At 40.6% G+C, this 16,643-nt stretch overlaps 2 long non-coding RNA genes across 2 annotated transcripts; both read right to left on the reverse strand.

The window, feature by feature from the left end:
- Positions 1-200: 200 nt before the first annotated feature.
- On the reverse strand, positions 201-6,570 carry LOC123757035 (uncharacterized). Its single transcript, XR_011229744.1, has 4 exons — positions 6,408-6,570; positions 2,046-2,411; positions 1,528-1,598; positions 201-820 (listed from the first exon to the last, which is right to left on the reverse strand). It is a non-coding gene; the product is annotated as an uncharacterized lncRNA (long non-coding RNA).
- A 6,256-nt stretch (positions 6,571-12,826) lies between these two features.
- On the reverse strand, positions 12,827-15,441 carry LOC138368774 (uncharacterized). The gene is made up of 3 exons (XR_011229678.1): positions 15,309-15,441; positions 14,330-14,407; positions 12,827-13,615 (listed from the first exon to the last, which is right to left on the reverse strand). It is a non-coding gene; the product is annotated as an uncharacterized lncRNA (long non-coding RNA).
- Positions 15,442-16,643: the final 1,202 nt, after the last annotated feature.

The raw sequence follows: 16,643 nt of genomic DNA on the forward strand, positions 1-16,643 counted from the left end.
TAAGTGTAAAATGATCCAGTTACAAATGAATATGTATTAGTAAAGAGTGACTCTTCCCTTTTAATATCTTTATGATTTGTGTAAACATTTTTTGCACCCAATTGGAAAATAAGATTTCTGGTATATATACAATTTATTAATGATAAAAGATACAATTTGTATAACATTCATGTTTATAAAAATACTGAAGAGAGACGAATTCAGTTTTAGTAATGGTCATCGAACTACCCATTACTCGTTAATTTAAGAACAAATTATAATTAACATATAATTTGTTATTATGAGAAGCTTTGTCTTTTGGTTGTCTAGATTCTGTTTGTCCGTTCGTTTTAATCTTTTCATTTTTCCTAGGAGGAATCTACAAACTTTGTTGTCTTTTCAGTTGTCTAGATTTTATTTATTCATTGTAGCCTCAATATAGGAATACAGGGTAATAGTTTTATCCAAAGGTTGCTAGTCATTATTCAGGCTGTTGACATGTTATTAGATTCCACAGCATTCTTAGAGAAATGCTCCTTGAAGTTCACCCTTGGGACACCGATATTGGTTCGGTGGGGTATGTCTGCAGAGTTTCACGTTTGTGATTGCTTTATGTTGTGAGAGAACCTTGGGAGTCTTGAAATAGCAAAGTTCCTTATCTACCCAGCGTCACTTAAATAAGGACGTGGGGGTTAAATCTTAAAGTGTAGACCTCTTGTTCAGGAGGACAACTAGCTCCTTTCTCCGATCAAACTGCTCCGGCGACTTTTGAACCTTCACATACGACATTGTTATCCAAACTTCCCATGCCTTTTAAGACGTCGAGCTTCGGTGTACTTATCTGAGGATAAGAAAACTTTAATATGGATACAGTGCACAAATAGTAATTAAATATATAAATCATTTAAAGAATGACAAAGCTTAAATTACATTCTCTAGAAAGGTGAAGAATGAATATATAAATAAATCTACAAGGAAAAAAAGGCCCTCAGTAGGGTTCGAACCTACGACTGGGTTGATCTCTGACGCATCTTATTCGACTGCGCCACGACATGGTAAAAAAAATGCCATTTTTAGTGCACCTGCCCTCACAAGGCTCCCACAGCTTCAACAGGGAGAAGGTTCGAACCCTCATCACGGCCCTTATGGATTTGTTCATTTGATGCATCACGCTATTGCGATTTCTGTGTAATCAGATACTGGTTCGGTAACATGGTAGAAGTTGTGCGGAACCAATTACCGCGTAACATACAAGTGGGGTACATCGATTGTTACAAGCGTAGGTTAGACATATGTTCGAGACTGGGTGAATATAAACAAGAGCCGTCTCGTATGGGCCAATAGGCTTTCTGCAATTGCTCAGTCATATATTAACTTTTTAATGGGGTTAATACATGCAATGAAGCTAAATTTTTGACAGAGACATTAAGTGGTACGAAATGGACGAGGATTAATCGAACATTTACGAAACCTGTACATCTTTCCTTTGTTATGGCGGTTTAGTTTGCATTTATCGAGGAATTTAATAAGAGAGGTTTTTGTACTTACCATGAACTTTTCAATTAGTTGACGAATTATGTACGCAACATCCGTCTGGTCAAGCTCATTTACCCCTCCATCTGTGAAATTACGAAATAGGAACGTTATTTAATATTCAACCTGATATATAATATATATATATATATATTATATTATATATATATAAATTCAGATTTTCTTTAAAACAAATATACATTGTTTTACCGATACATATATAGTCACTAATGTTTGTACCTTTCAAACTTCGAGTAAGTATACTAGAGGTATTTTAGTCATGGTTCAACTGATAGTACGTGTCTAGGGACCAGAGTTCAATCCCATTGCAGTCCTTCCATATTTTAGTGCATATACATCACTATTTAAAAGCAGGAACAGAAATACAAGAACCTAACGTGGCTTCTTTCACTACGAGCTTAAGAAACCCAGCTTAGTTTGGAGGATAATCTGTTGATCTTTGACAAATTTCCCACTGACCAATTCTAACTCTTCTTCACTACTCATCTATTAACACTGTCCCAACTCCTTACCAGTCTAGTAAGAAGTAGCCGAGGGTGATGTGCCTGTAGTCTGGAACGGCTGCAACATGTTCCATCTTCTTGGCTTTTCCTCAGAGAGAATCTCAGTTCCTTCCTGTCGTGTGCAGGCGACGAGTCAACGTGGCTAGAGTATGTCGACCAGACCACACTAGAAGGTGAAGGGACAAACGTGTCGGTCCGTCCTGGACCATTCACTAGGCATTGGCCAATTCCAAGCCACCCTTGGAAAATACCACTACTGTGTATTCGTATATTGTGGCTCAGATGAATGAACCTGACAAACGCCATTGAGACGAGAGAGAAGTAGTTTATGACGACGACAAAGTTTGTTGATTTCACAGACGACGACTGAAATAACTGAAACAAACAGCCAGCGTCGTGTTAGATGGCTTAGGGAATTTTGACAAGTGTCATCTTCGTAAAGATTCAATAGTCACAATCTTTTCGATCTGCGGCGGGAGATTATTGCCCTACTGGACAAGCAAGGTCTACGCCTACAGAATTACAGTTTTGAGCCCCACGTCACATTCAAACGACGGCGGGTGAATGAGAATGAACTTTCTTATTACAAGAGACCCACCGTTCAAACCCAACATCGAGAAATCATAAGAGATCTGATCAAATCTGCAAATATTTCCCGCCGAACGAAAATCTCTATTCCAAGGGTGGGGTTCAAGGAGTATACCCTGAAGTATGCTTCCCAATCTACAAATAAGCCTATGTCAAGTGGGCACTTTGCCAATTCCCAGCCAACCTTGGAAAATACCACTACTGTGTATTCGTATATTGTGGCTCGGATGAATGAACCTGACAAAGGCCATTTAGACGAGAGAGAAATGGTTTAAGACGACGACAAAGTTTGTTGATTTCTCAGACGACGACTGAAACAGAAGGAGGACAGTCAAGACGACGCCAGAGCTTATCATAATTACAAATTACATGTAAATAAAATGTTTTTTTTAATTCGGTATTTTTATAAACACGATATAATATGATTTATGATTTAAATATATGATTTACATATATGATTTGTATCTGGTTATTGTATATAATAAAAATATATTTTTATATATGTATATAAAATAATGTATGTATATAAAAAATTAATTTTATTGTATACAAAAAATGCAGGGGGGTAATGATGTTGGTCAAGTTAGGAGTGAGGAACCAACAGATTCAGGATAGCCATTGAATTAGTTAGGAGCAAGGGAGGAATCCCGATCATATGTGGCATTCTTCCAAGAAAGGGAGTGGGAAATTAATGGATATCGAGGGCACTTTGTGTCAATTGCCGGCTGGAAAGATTTCAAATCAAATGCAATCTTTCATAGACAAATGGGAACACTTGTATGGAAGAAATGAAATGTATGCTCGTGATGGGGTGCATCTATGGAGGGCTGGGGTTGTTGCGAGCTCGATGGAACCAGTGGTTAGAGGTGTTCGGGTTTAAACTGTTAGTAGATAGTGGTACGGGAATTTATTTGGAGGAGAAGGTAATGAAAGTATGGGTTTGTGGGAGAAAGGAATTGGCGAAATGATCAGGGAAAGAAAAGGGCCTCAAAATAACAATTCACTTAGGGTATATTACACTAACAGTAGAAGTCAAAGAAATAAAAATAACGAATTAAATGCTCTTGTCTGCACAGAAAAAAAAGTTATAATTGCACTTGCCGAAACGTGGATGAATGTAGAAAATAGAGAACTATTAGCCTAATATCAAATAAATGGATTTAAACCATTTCACACAGATCGATATATTAGACGAGGGGGAGTAGCCATACATGTTAGGGACAATTAGAAATGTCTCAAAGAGGGAATCAAAACCGAGCCACAAACTATTTGGATAGAATTAAACGAAAAAGCAAATAATATTATAAAAGGAGATATATAGGCCACCAAATGTAGACGGAATAGAAGCAAAGCATCTATGGGATGAAATATCTAAAGCATCTAGATCTAACAGTATTTATGTCATGGGCGACTAATTTTAGTTTAATAAACTGGTTGAACAAATCGGGGAATAGTGAAGCAGAAGATTTCCTAGAATTAATTGAAGATTGCTTTCTTACACAACACATTAAGGAACCAACTCAGGAAAATAATTTTAGATTTTGTGTTAAGCAACAGCGAAACAAATTAATGACTTCGAAATAGGTGGTGAGCTAGGGAACAGTGATCACAAAGAAATCAGATTTTGCATAGAATGGAACAGACCTGTAAGAAATTTCTGTTATGGTGCCTGATTTTCAAAAAGCGGATTTTAATAGCCAAAGAAAGTTTTTGGGTCAAATAGATTGGAAAGTCTTGGGTATGGGGTGTTTGCCGGTCTTTGAGCGAGACATGAACCCAGCAATAAGTGACAAAAAGGGATTTTATGTAGATTTAATATATAACTTAATATATAGAAGCTTACAAGCTGATGAATGGACTTAACAAAAGGGGATATTAATAGGGTATTAAAAGTATCAACTCAAGACAGAACACGAAACAATGGGTATAAAACGGAAAAGTTTAGATTTAGGAAAGACTTGGGTAAATACTGGTTCGGTAACAGGGTTGTTGATATGTGGAACCAATTACCGCGTAACGTGGTGGGGTCCCTCGATTGTTTCAAGCGCGGGTTGGACATTTATAAGAGTGGGATTGGGTGGTTATAGATAGGAGCTGCCGCGTATGGGCCACTAGGCCTTCTGCAGTTACCTTTGTTCTTATTCTCTAGTCTATGTCGTCCTGGACCAGTCTCATGTCGATAACTCATCTTCACTAGCTTTCCAGTTAGACATTTTGGATGCGATCCAAATTGAAAAATAACCATCTTCAATTTATAGGCAAGCAGCGAAGGAAATCTTGGAAGAAAAAGCAAGGCAACAGGTACGGAAGGCAAGGTGTAATAAAGGGGGAAATTATAGGAATAAGAAAGTTAGAGAAAACTAGATAAAAAGGGTAGGCTTATGTTAAGTCATGTTAGAAAATTTAGAACATTTTAGTATATACTGTTACAGGGAAAAGTCAACAGCAACAAAGCCAAAACTTAAGGCGATTCAGAAGAGAGCATTGTTTGCGTCTGCAGACAACACTTTTGTTCAAGTCTCATTTCATCAGCAGACTGAACTAGATTGCTACGAAAAAAGTGTTAGGCGAACTTTATGTCAGGAGGACGAAAGGTATTGGTAACAGTTTAAGTCCAGATATGAAGGAAAGGCAAAGCCCAGTGCAACTAGTGTTGGTAGCAGGATGAAAAAGATATCTTTTAGCTTGATAATAAGCAAAGTAGATAAAAATGTGAAAGGTAAACAAGGCCAGAGAATGATTATAAAGAAAATATCAGAATCGAGCCTTGAATCTTAGAGCGCGGAAGAAGACATGGGAGGACATTTCTTAAGAACGTAAGAATAAAAGACAATGGCAGAAGGCCAATTGGCCCGTACGAAGCACCTTATTCGCAAGATTCCAATTCATGTCCAACCCATGTTGGACACAAAGAAGGGAGCCCCCCCCCCCCCCAAACTTCCATGTTAGGCTGTAATTTGTTCCATAAATCAACCCTGTTAATTAGTATTTACCCGTGTCTTTCCTAAATCTAAAAATTTTCCAACTTAAACCCATTGTTTTGCGTTCTGTCTGTTTCATACTCTTAATATATTCCTTATATGACCATTTTTCCCAATTAAACCTCATGTCAACCCCCCACCCCCTAACTTCAACTTTCCAGAGGCTGCAATTTAAGCTTTATATTAAATTATTTTAATCTGAAAGATCTCCAATTTGGGGAATTTACTTTGCCATCCTACACTGAACACGTAGGAGCGAGTTTATATCCATTCTATAGTACGGGGACTAAAACCGAAGTGCACAATATAAATGGGGCCTAACCAGAGAAATATACAGCTTAAGAACACCAGTTGTCTTGTGACTAACACTTTGATTAATAAATACCAGCGTCTTATTTGCCTTATTACGAACATTGGGATCCAACTGTCATGGATACTTTTATTCATATTACCCAAATACGAGGGTATCTTATGTGTAGATATATATATTATCTAATTATTGCCACTACGTTAGATGTACAGTTACATATACTGTAAGATTAACAATGAGAGTCGCGCTACTCCTCCGTCAATTTTACTCTTCCGAGACATTTACTTCTCTAGACTAAAAACATTAAACATATCTACTATGAAACAGTAAAGCAGTTTGAGGCTCCTTCAGCCAACTAAACATATTCCGTCGAAGACGGAATATATATATAATATATATAAATATATATATATATATATATATATATATATATATATATATATATATATATATATATACCCCCGAAACGTCTGTAGAACTTGTTCTACCTACTTGGGTGGTTCAATTTCATTACTATCCTGATGCCGATTTCTGAAATTCTCTACGGCGTTAACCAAACCATCTTCCACTGGTATTTCGAAAGATTAAGATCGCCTCGTCGTAATTGTTACAGAAGGCTGGCCACACACACACCTACGACATATCGAATGGTGGGTGTGAGTAGAGTACTGGCTTTAGCCCACATTCCGGCAGGTACTCATTGCCTCGCCCGGTGATTCTGATTGGCCATCAGAATTCCCGCCACCGGACGATCGTTAACGATCGCTGGTCGTTAACAACCCTGCAAGGTTGTTAACGTCGTTCTCCCTGCACCATTGAGCAAGAAAAATATTACACTTAATACCACCAATTCTATTCCGATGCGACGCAATACGGAACTTTACGTAACACTCCTCCCCCCCCCCCAGAAGGTGAAGGGACGACGACGTTTCGGACGACAGACCGAAACGTCGTCGTCCCTTCACCGTTTAGTGTATGGTTTGGTCAACATACTTTAGCGACGTTATTGTGACTCAACGCCTGCACTCCTCCCCCCTAAAATAAGTGTTGTCTCGGAGCATCCAAACAAACTTTCTTCGACGAATGTAGTACTATTCATTTTACGTCCATCATACAATGATTCAACTCGTTCTAGTCATGACACGTCTCATTAGACATACATTATAATGTCCTTCTGAAGATGTATTAATATACGAAAGTACTTGAGGAAATTCCTGTTTCAATTCAGGAAATAGTGTTAAGTTTCAATAGTGTTAATCCAGTTTCAATAGTGTTAACTAACAGGGAAACACAAATTAAGGACATCGAAATAGGGAGTGAGCTAGGGAACAGTGATCATAAAGAAATCAGATTTAGCATTCAATGGAATAGATCTGTAGGAGAAAATTCTGTTAAAGTGCCTGATTTTCGAAAAGCTGATTTCCATAGCCTAAGAATTTTTTGGGGACAAATATATTGGAAAGTCTTGGGTATGGGGTGTGGGCCGGTATTGGAGCTAGACGTTAGCCCAGAGATAGTTGACGTAAAAGGATTTTTCCATGTGGATTCAAAATATAACCTATTTAAAAATATTCTAAGCGAAGCCCAGGAATGTAGTATACCATATAAAATGAATAGATCGAATACTAATGATCCAAAGTGGATAACAAAGGATCTGAAGAACCTTTTAGGTAAAAAGAGAGCATGGTGCAAAAGGATTAAGAATGGGGAAATCTGTTTAGACCAGGAATTCGTACAGAAATAATAAAAGAGAGATAAAGAAAGCAAAAAGAAACTATGAAGTTCGCATAGCAAAGCAAGCAAAATCAAATCCTAAAGGGTTTTTCCAATTTTACCGAACAAAGATTAGGGAAAGAATAGGTCCATTAAAAACTGAGACAGGTCAAATAACAGATAGTGATGAAGAGATGAGTAGTATTTTTAATAAATATTTTGTATCTGTATTTACTAAAGAGGAACCTAACAATATGCCTTCAGCCGAACAAGTCTATGTGGGTGGGGACGAGGACAAGTTGACGAGTTTAGCAGTTACCAGGGAGGATGTTCTTAAACAAATAGTAAAATTCCAACCAAACAAATCCCCAGGGCCGGATGAAGTGTTTGCCAGGGTGCTTAAAGAATGCAAAGAGGAGCTTTGCGACCCACTGTCTACCATATTTAATAATTCAATAGAGTCAGGCAGAGTGCCAGAGTTATGGAAAGTTGCTAATGTGATACCAGTTTTTAAGAAAGGAGATAGATCACTTGCGACTAACAATCGACCAATTTGCCTAACGTCTATTGCGGGAAAGTTACTCGAATCTATAATTGCAAATAAAATTCGCGTTCATCTTGAAAACATAAATTAATAATTAAGTCGGAACATGGTTTTATAAATGGCCGTTCATGTTTAACAAATTTGTTATCTTTTTATTCTAGCATAGTTGAGGCAGTTGATAGTGGTAAGGATCGTGATGTTGTGTACCTTGACTTAGTGCCACATGAAAGACTCATTAAAAAGATAGAGGCTCATGGTATTGGGGGTGCTATAATAAGCTGGATTAGGGCATGGCTATACCAAAGGAAACAGTTAGTATAAATGGAGTCAAGTCAAAGTGGGAAAATGTTGTAAATGGAGTGCCTCAAGGCTCTGTCCTGGGACTTCTTTTGTTTATAATATATATAAATGATTTAGATTCAGGTTTCAGTAGCAACATTTGCAAATTTGCCGTTGATACGAAAATCGGTAGGGAAATTAATTCGGAGTGTGACTCACTATCACTTCAAGTTCATCTAGATAGGGTTTTGAAATGGTCAAAGGATTGGCAAATACAGTTTAATGCTGATAAATGTCAAGTTCTGAGGCTAGGTAATGATGATAGTGTTACAAGATATGAGCTAGATGGTGTTGAGATTGCGAAAGGGGTCTGGGAGTTATGATTAATAAGAATTTAAAACAAAAGGATCAATGCATGAATGTTCGTAATAAGGCAAATCGGACACTCTATATTATTAATCACAGCGTTAGTAACAAGACACCTGGTGTTGTTCTTTAGCTATATCTTGCTCTGGTTAGGCCCCAATTAGATTATGCAGTTCAGTTTTGGTCGCAGTACTATAGAATGGATATAAATTCACTTGAAGTGTCCAGCGTAGGATGACTAAGTTAATTCCCCAAATTAGAAATTTTTCATATGAAGAAAGATTAACAAAGCTTAAGTTGCATTCACTGGAAAGGCGAAGAGTTAGGGGTGACATGATAGAGGTTTACAAGTTTTTTTTTTTTTTTTTTTATTTTTACATGCAAAGCATGCAATTTAAATACAACAAAAATACAGAAAACCGAAAGGAAAACAATAGACCACCGGCCAGAAGGGCCGACAGCAGAGCACAACAAAACACTTACACAAGAAAAACATGAAAAATACAGCATACATCAAAGCACAAAACAGAATACAATGGCAAACTAGCAATTACAGTAACAACACAAAACAACACCTCCAGAAAAACAAAACATGCATCAAGAGGCATAGCATGAAACATAACAGGACAAACACAATACTGTCCAAACAAAACAAAGAACAAACACGTACAACAGGTAACGAAATATAAAAACAATACATTAATAAAAAACACACACCAAGCCATCTGCCCCGTAAACAAAAGGCGAGGCCAAAATAAACAATAACAATAAACAAGCAAACCACGCACACCTGAAAACAAAACAGGCACAAACACAACAACATACATGCACTGGCCTGAAGGACCGAGAATGAAACAACAGAGTACATCAAGAAACAGAACAAGACACTTCAGCACAAAACAAATCAATACACATCCATACAAAGACACTAAACACCGGCCTGAAGGGCCGACAACAAAAACAAATGAAAAATACAACAAAACAACGATCAAGAGAACTAACATAAGACCAGCCTGAAGGGCTCACAATAGGTACAACACAGTTCAAACAAACCTCAGGTTCAAGCACACACCAAACACACAGCAAGCACACAGACTACGAAAAGATCTCATGCTTGTCCGGCGACTCTTCCGCCGGGAATCGAATGCAATACGCCTCCCAAAGTAACATAAGGTCCTCCGAAGCAGGGTCATTTTGGAGCGTACGAGGATCAGGCATTAACCGAGCCCGACGAATCCAGATGGTAGAAGGGCACCACGGAACAGGACGCACACGGTCATCAATGTCAAAACGCAACGGATGGTCAGCATCATTTGCCACTCCGGAGGCCAAGATTAGAGGGAGAGGCTCCTTCCCATGAGGCCGGGCAATGGGCAGCGCACTGGGAGCCTCCTCGGCTGCCTCACAGGGTTTCTCGTCAACCACCGAACGTTGTACCTGCTGGGACCCCCCACGCTTGGCATCCTTCTTCAGCACCAGCTTGATGCCTCGGCTCGCACCAGGACCCACACCATCCACGTCTGTAGGAGCAACCACCTTCCACTGCGTAGAACCTTCTGCAGGAGAAAGAACAGGATGTAAATCAGACGCACAACCATCGTCAACAGCAGACACATGGACATCAGCCACCACCAGCGTCGTAGAGCACGAAGCACCCGGAATCGCCACACCATCCCCCGAAGCTCCACCCGCGTTGTAGTCCTCCACATCAGCCCAAGCAGTAGAAGAGCGCCTAGAACGCTTGGGCACTGGCCGCACATCCTCACAGCCGGAGGTGGACCCAGAACCACGGGCCTCACGAACCGGGCGAACCAACGCCCGTCGCAGCACCGCAGCAGCCTCAACCACATGGGGAACCGGGCCGCACACAACAGGACGCTCCGCAGCCCCCCCCCCCCCAACACCCAACACAGCCGCAACACCTGGCGAGGGTGCAGGACCAGGCGCAGCAGCAGGAGTCGAGGAAGACGCAGATGCACTCGGCTGAGGGACAAGCACCGGGGGCATGTCGGGTGACGCAGGGGGGGCCGCAGCAGCAGCGACTGGGACCTGCCTCTCCTCATCCCCGGAATCCACGCCCTGAGGGAGCGGCGGGAAATCCTCTTCCCGGAATAAGTTAACAGGTGAAGCAGGGGCCTCAGAGCACCCGGCAGCCTGATGCCCTAACTGGCCACACCAGAAACAAGTACGCGGCTGCCGGGCATAGTACACCCGAACGTAGTAACCCAGCAGCCGGACAGAAGATGGGATATCCGACAGCAGGCGCATACCTAAGGTACGGACGTTCGTCTGCTTCCCAGCATGCTTCCCCGAGGAAAGCTTGTTCACCCGCACACTGATGACAGCACCATACCTCCCGAAGAAACGCCGGAGAAGGTCTTCAGGGAACTCCAGGGGCGCACCGTGCACACTGACATATGTCAGGGCACCATTTCGGTCCGAGATCGTAACGGAGCCTGCGCCATCCGGCAACCGCAACGAACGCCCTTCGTTCCGCCGGAGGAAGTCCCGATACTCCTCCTCCCCCAGGAACTTGACAATCACCCGGTGGGCCGTAACAAGCTCAACTCCATACACAGCTTTCACCGGGACACGAAGTATGTCGCACATAACTAACTCAGTGGCCGGATAGCCAGCCTTAAACAAGAATTCCAGACCCACGGAATTTACCCGCAAAACAGGAGGAATTGCCAGGCCCCCATGTCAAAACGGCCACGTCAGCACGCAGCCAGGCAGGCAACAGCACTGGTCAGGGAGGGTAAGAGACCCCCACACCCCCTGCTGGCGAAAACTGCAACCTCCCCAAACTGCTTGAGTGGTCAGACGACACGTCTTCACCCTACGGCTGCTCAGGTGGAACCTAGAGGTTTACAAGTGGATGAATGGACATAAAGGAAATATTAATAGGGGTAATAAAAGTTTCAACACAAGACAGAACACGAAACAATGGGTATAAATTGGATAAGTTTAGATTTAGGAAAGACTTGGGTAAATACTGGTTCAGTAACAGTTGTTGATTTGTGGAACCAATTGCCGCGTAACGTGGAGGAGGTGGTGTCCCTCGATTGTGTCAAGCGTGGGTTGGACATGAGAGATTGGGTGGTTATAAATTGGAGCCGCCTCGTATGGGCCAATAGGCCTTCTGCCTATTTGCATTTGTTCTTATGTTATGTAAAAAAATAGAGTTAGAGTACCGAGGTCTTAAGAGTGTTTGTAATGTTAATAGGCAAGGCCCAAGTAAACATTAGTTCAGTAACAGGGTTGTTGATATGGGGAACCAATTACCGCGAAACATTATAAAAACATAACGTAAGAATAAAGGTAACTGCGCTGCAGTTACCTAAAGACCTGCTAACATTTTATCATCAATTTACTGTTAATTTATCAATTTTTTTCTATTAAAGGACTTGCCCGAAACTATGCGTGCTAGTGGCTTTACTAGAACGTTAATTCAACTTATTTTCTTATTCTGTTAACACCCAATATAACGTGTATATAAAGAAACGAACTTTGGGTATATTACACTAACAGTGGAAGTCTAAGAAAAGGAATCTAGTGCTCTTGTCTGTATAGAAAAATATATTTAACTTACCGAAACGTTGATGAATGTAGAAAAAATAGAGAACCATTAGCCGAATATCAAAAAAATGGATTTAAACCATTTCACAGACGAAAAGGGGTGGAGTAGCCATTTATGCTGGGGACAATTTGAAATGTAGTCTCAGAGGGAATCAAAACCGAGCTACACAAACTATTTGGAAAAAATTTAATTTTAAAGCAAATAATCCTATAATAGGAGTTATATATTAGGATGACACTTTTTTGACATAGCTAGATGGCATAGGCTTTAGCTCGGCCTCTTGATATAGCTCGAGTGCATAGAGGAGTTGTGTAAAACCCTGGTTTGTGTCCGACTGCAGGATCCAACAAGTTCAGTAGTTAATCAAGTTATTATTTGGAAATATTTCCCCATTGCAAGTAAAATGATAGTTATAAATGAATGTCTTCATCACTTACTACCCGATTTTATTGTATAAACATAATTGCACAATTAGAAAAAAAATGATTTCTGGTTTATATACTATAAAGTTAATGATAAAATACAATTTGTATAACATGAAGATAAAATTTTTGTAACATGTTTATAAAAATACTTTAGAGACAAATTCAGTCTTAGTACTTGTCAAAGAACTAACAATGCGTTACTTTAAAAACAAATTAATTATAATTTACATATAAATTATAATTAGAAGCTTTGTCGTCATCTTGGTCATCTTTGTTTCAATTATTTCATTCTCCTGGGAGGAATCAACAAGCTTTTTAGCCTTAGATTGCGTCTTTGTCTAGATTGTGTTTTAGTTTCAGTCATCCGAGCCTCAATATAGGAACAGGGTAATAGTTTTATCCAAGGGATGCTGGGTATTATCCAAGAGTTTGTTTGACATTTACGTTCGTAGATGCGACAGCTTCGGAGTATACACCTTAAACCCACCCTTGGGATACTGACATTTTTTTCGGCGGTGTATCTCTTGCAAAGTTTATCAGATCTTTTACGATTTCTTTATGTTGCGAGAGAACACAGTCTCTTTAAAGAGTTCATCAGGTAGTTCATCTACGCTTAAATAAGGTGACGTCGGGAGTTGAAACTGTAGTTCTGCAATCTTAGCCATTGTCCAGGAGGTCAACTAGCTCCCCCCCAAGGTCAAACAACTTCGGTGACTTTAGAACGTTCACATAGAAGACACTTTCGTAGAAATTTCTCAGGCCATCTAACACTACTTACAGGTTCTGTACTTTCCTGAGGAGAGAAGGAACACGTTAATATGGATACAGTGCACGAATAATAATATCTAAGAATCATTTGAAGAATGACAGCCTGAATTACAATCTCTAGAAAGGCGAAGGAATACATAAAAAAAAAAACGTGAATAGGGTTCGAACTTACCTCCGGGATGATCCCAGACGAGCCTTATGCGACAACATGGTAAAAATATTGCAACTTAGGGTGCAACTGCCCTTACAAGCCTCCCGCAGTTTCTACAGGGAGAAGGCACGTCTGGGATCCCAAACGTAGGTTCGAACCCTAATAACGGATCTTGTGGATTTGTTCATTTGATGCATCACGTTATTGTGATAGTGTAGAGAGAATAGTAGCTCGGTAACATTTCTGAAGTTGTGCAGAGCTTATTACTGCATTACAATACAAGGAGTACCTTTATTGTTTGAAGCATAGGTTAAACATCTATGAATGAGATTAGGTGGGTGTGAACAAGAGCCGTCTCGTATGGGCCAATAGGCTTTCTGCAATTACTTTTATTCTTATGTTCTTAACGTTTCTGATAGGGTTAATAGATGCAATGAAGTTAAATTTTTGACCGATTGTGGTAGACATTAAGTGCTACGAAATTGACGAGGATTAATCAAATATTTTTGAAAATTTTAAATCTTCATTTATGGAGGATTAGTTTGCATTTATTGATCAATTTAAGAGGTAAGAGGAGGTTGTACTTACCATGAACTGTTCAATCCTTTGACGAATGATGAATGCAACAAGCCTCGTCTGTCAAGAAGCTTATCAACCTCACTCCATCTGTGAAATTACAAATAAAAAATGTTAATTTATTATTTAACCTATGTATATGCAAATTCAGGAATTTTTTTTTAATCTTTAAAAGTTTTACCGATACATGTATACTGTCGCTAATGTTGGTACCTTCCAAACTTCAAGTAACTATTAAGAGATAGTTCAACTGGTAGTACGTGTTGAGGGACGAGAGTTAAATCCCATTGTAGTCCCTCCATAGTTTATCGCAGATAAATCACTTGCGAGTTTTATTATATTCAGTAATGTTATGGCCACTATGGGTCGCAACCGGGTTCTTTGACGGTGAAGGCAAAACGGTAGTATCCGACCCCAAGTCGGTACTGGCCTTCAAAGAGTATTAAGTAGTGTAATAAACCTAAAAAGGTGGATGGGGGGGGGGGGGGCATTGAAGCAGAGCTAAACACAGAATATATTCCCATCACCATAAATAAACAAACGGAATTATTATTCTATTTGGAAATATATATAGGTGCCGCTCTCATATAGGAGACCGAGCACTCATGACGCGAATATAATGTAGCCTTCGTTAATGTTCGGGCTCCGCTTCCGACCTTACTAGGTACAGTACCAGGAAATTCCCGCGAGCCTACCAACATTATCACGAAGTGCCTCTCTACCCAACAACCACTCTGCAGTAGAGAACCTCAGCCACGCGCTGATTAGGGCCCCACTTCACGGACAACTACAGAGGTGTCGCACCCCTGGCAGAAGCCTCTAGCAACGGTCTAGCAACAGGATAGCAACGGTCTAGCAACGGGATAGCAACGCTCCTCAACAGGCACTTTACTCTCTGTCGTCTCTCCCCTTCGCCAGTCCCTGGATATGACGAACTCTTCCACCACTACTCCACTAGTATTAACAACACTTCTGATCGGCGGCGGCTCACTTAGTTGTCAGACGGGACTAAGTTGGGCGAGTTCAGGCTGCTCAAGGTAGACTTTCATCCACAGTACCACTGCTGCTCCACGGCATCTCTGTGCATACAGACACGTCATCAGTTCTAAGGTATGGGAGACATTAGGAAGCAACACTTACTCTTTTGGACATTGACATTTATGCTCGTAGTAACTACAGATGCCGCTGGTCTTGAATTGCCTTATCACCAGAGGTCACTCACTACCACCTCACTGGTTTCTCAAGGCAGGAATCTTGAGCCAATTACACCTACTACGCCACCCCCAATAGATGGCGTTGTCCAGGTAGAGTCTAATTCCATGGGGGTTTGAGAGCAGACTCACAGATGGCGCTGAAGTCGCTCCTCCATACATCAACAGTGTCGTTGGGTTCGTAACAAATATATTAAAATCCAAGAACCTAACATAGTTTCTTTCACAAGCTAATAAACAAGCAGCTTAGTTTGGATAACATAATCTGTTGAACTTTTAATGACTTTGTAAACTCCCACTGACCAATTCTCCTAACACTCTCTCATCAGTCTGGGTCGGCTGCAACATGGTCGAGCTTGTTGTTGTTGTTATTGTTATAGATTCAGCTACTCGGAACAAGTTCCAAGTAGCACGGGCTTTGGTGAGCCCGTAGTGGACTTACCTGGCACAGGAGCGAGGCTGTGTGTGGGTCTGGTCGAGCTTCTTGCCTTCGCTCCAAAGAGAATCTTGCAGTTCCTTCATGTCGTGTTTCACGTTACCTGACAGGTCCAAGTTGGCGATGTGGGTAGGTTCCGTTCTGGTAGTCATTTCGGATGCCATCTGCAATGAAACTTACACGTTGTTGTTGTTTTAAATTTAGCTACTCAGAACTAAGTGTTCATGTAGCACGGGCTATGGTGAGCCCGTAATTGAGTTCGGTTATTCGCGATAACCTTGTTACTGTGATATTTGGGTCAAAGTTTCAAATAGAGGTGGGGATTCCTCCGTTTTTCCAGTTTATTTTTCGCTTCTGTTTTAGTGCACTGGTTTTAGTCTTGTTTTAATAACATTATCTTGGTGGCGGATGTAGATGCAAAATGCTCACTAGTGAGTCCCATTCCTCAATGGCTTTTCTAATCATTGTAGTCGCGGTGGAATGTGCATCTAATGTAGCTGGCGTCGTTGGATTAATGTTGAGTTTGATGCGTAGGGGTTCAGTAGCTTCACATTCCAATAAGTAGTGCAATAGTGGCGCCTCTGCTTCTGTTCCAGAGATATGACACCTTTTAACTATTGTGTTCATTACCTCTCAGCAGCATTGGTAACCAAGTCTGAGTCTGTGTATGGCTACTGTA

This window comes from Procambarus clarkii, chromosome 26 (assembly GCF_040958095.1).
Source record: "Procambarus clarkii isolate CNS0578487 chromosome 26, FALCON_Pclarkii_2.0, whole genome shotgun sequence".
NCBI classification, from domain to species: Eukaryota; Metazoa; Arthropoda; class Malacostraca; order Decapoda; family Cambaridae; genus Procambarus; species Procambarus clarkii.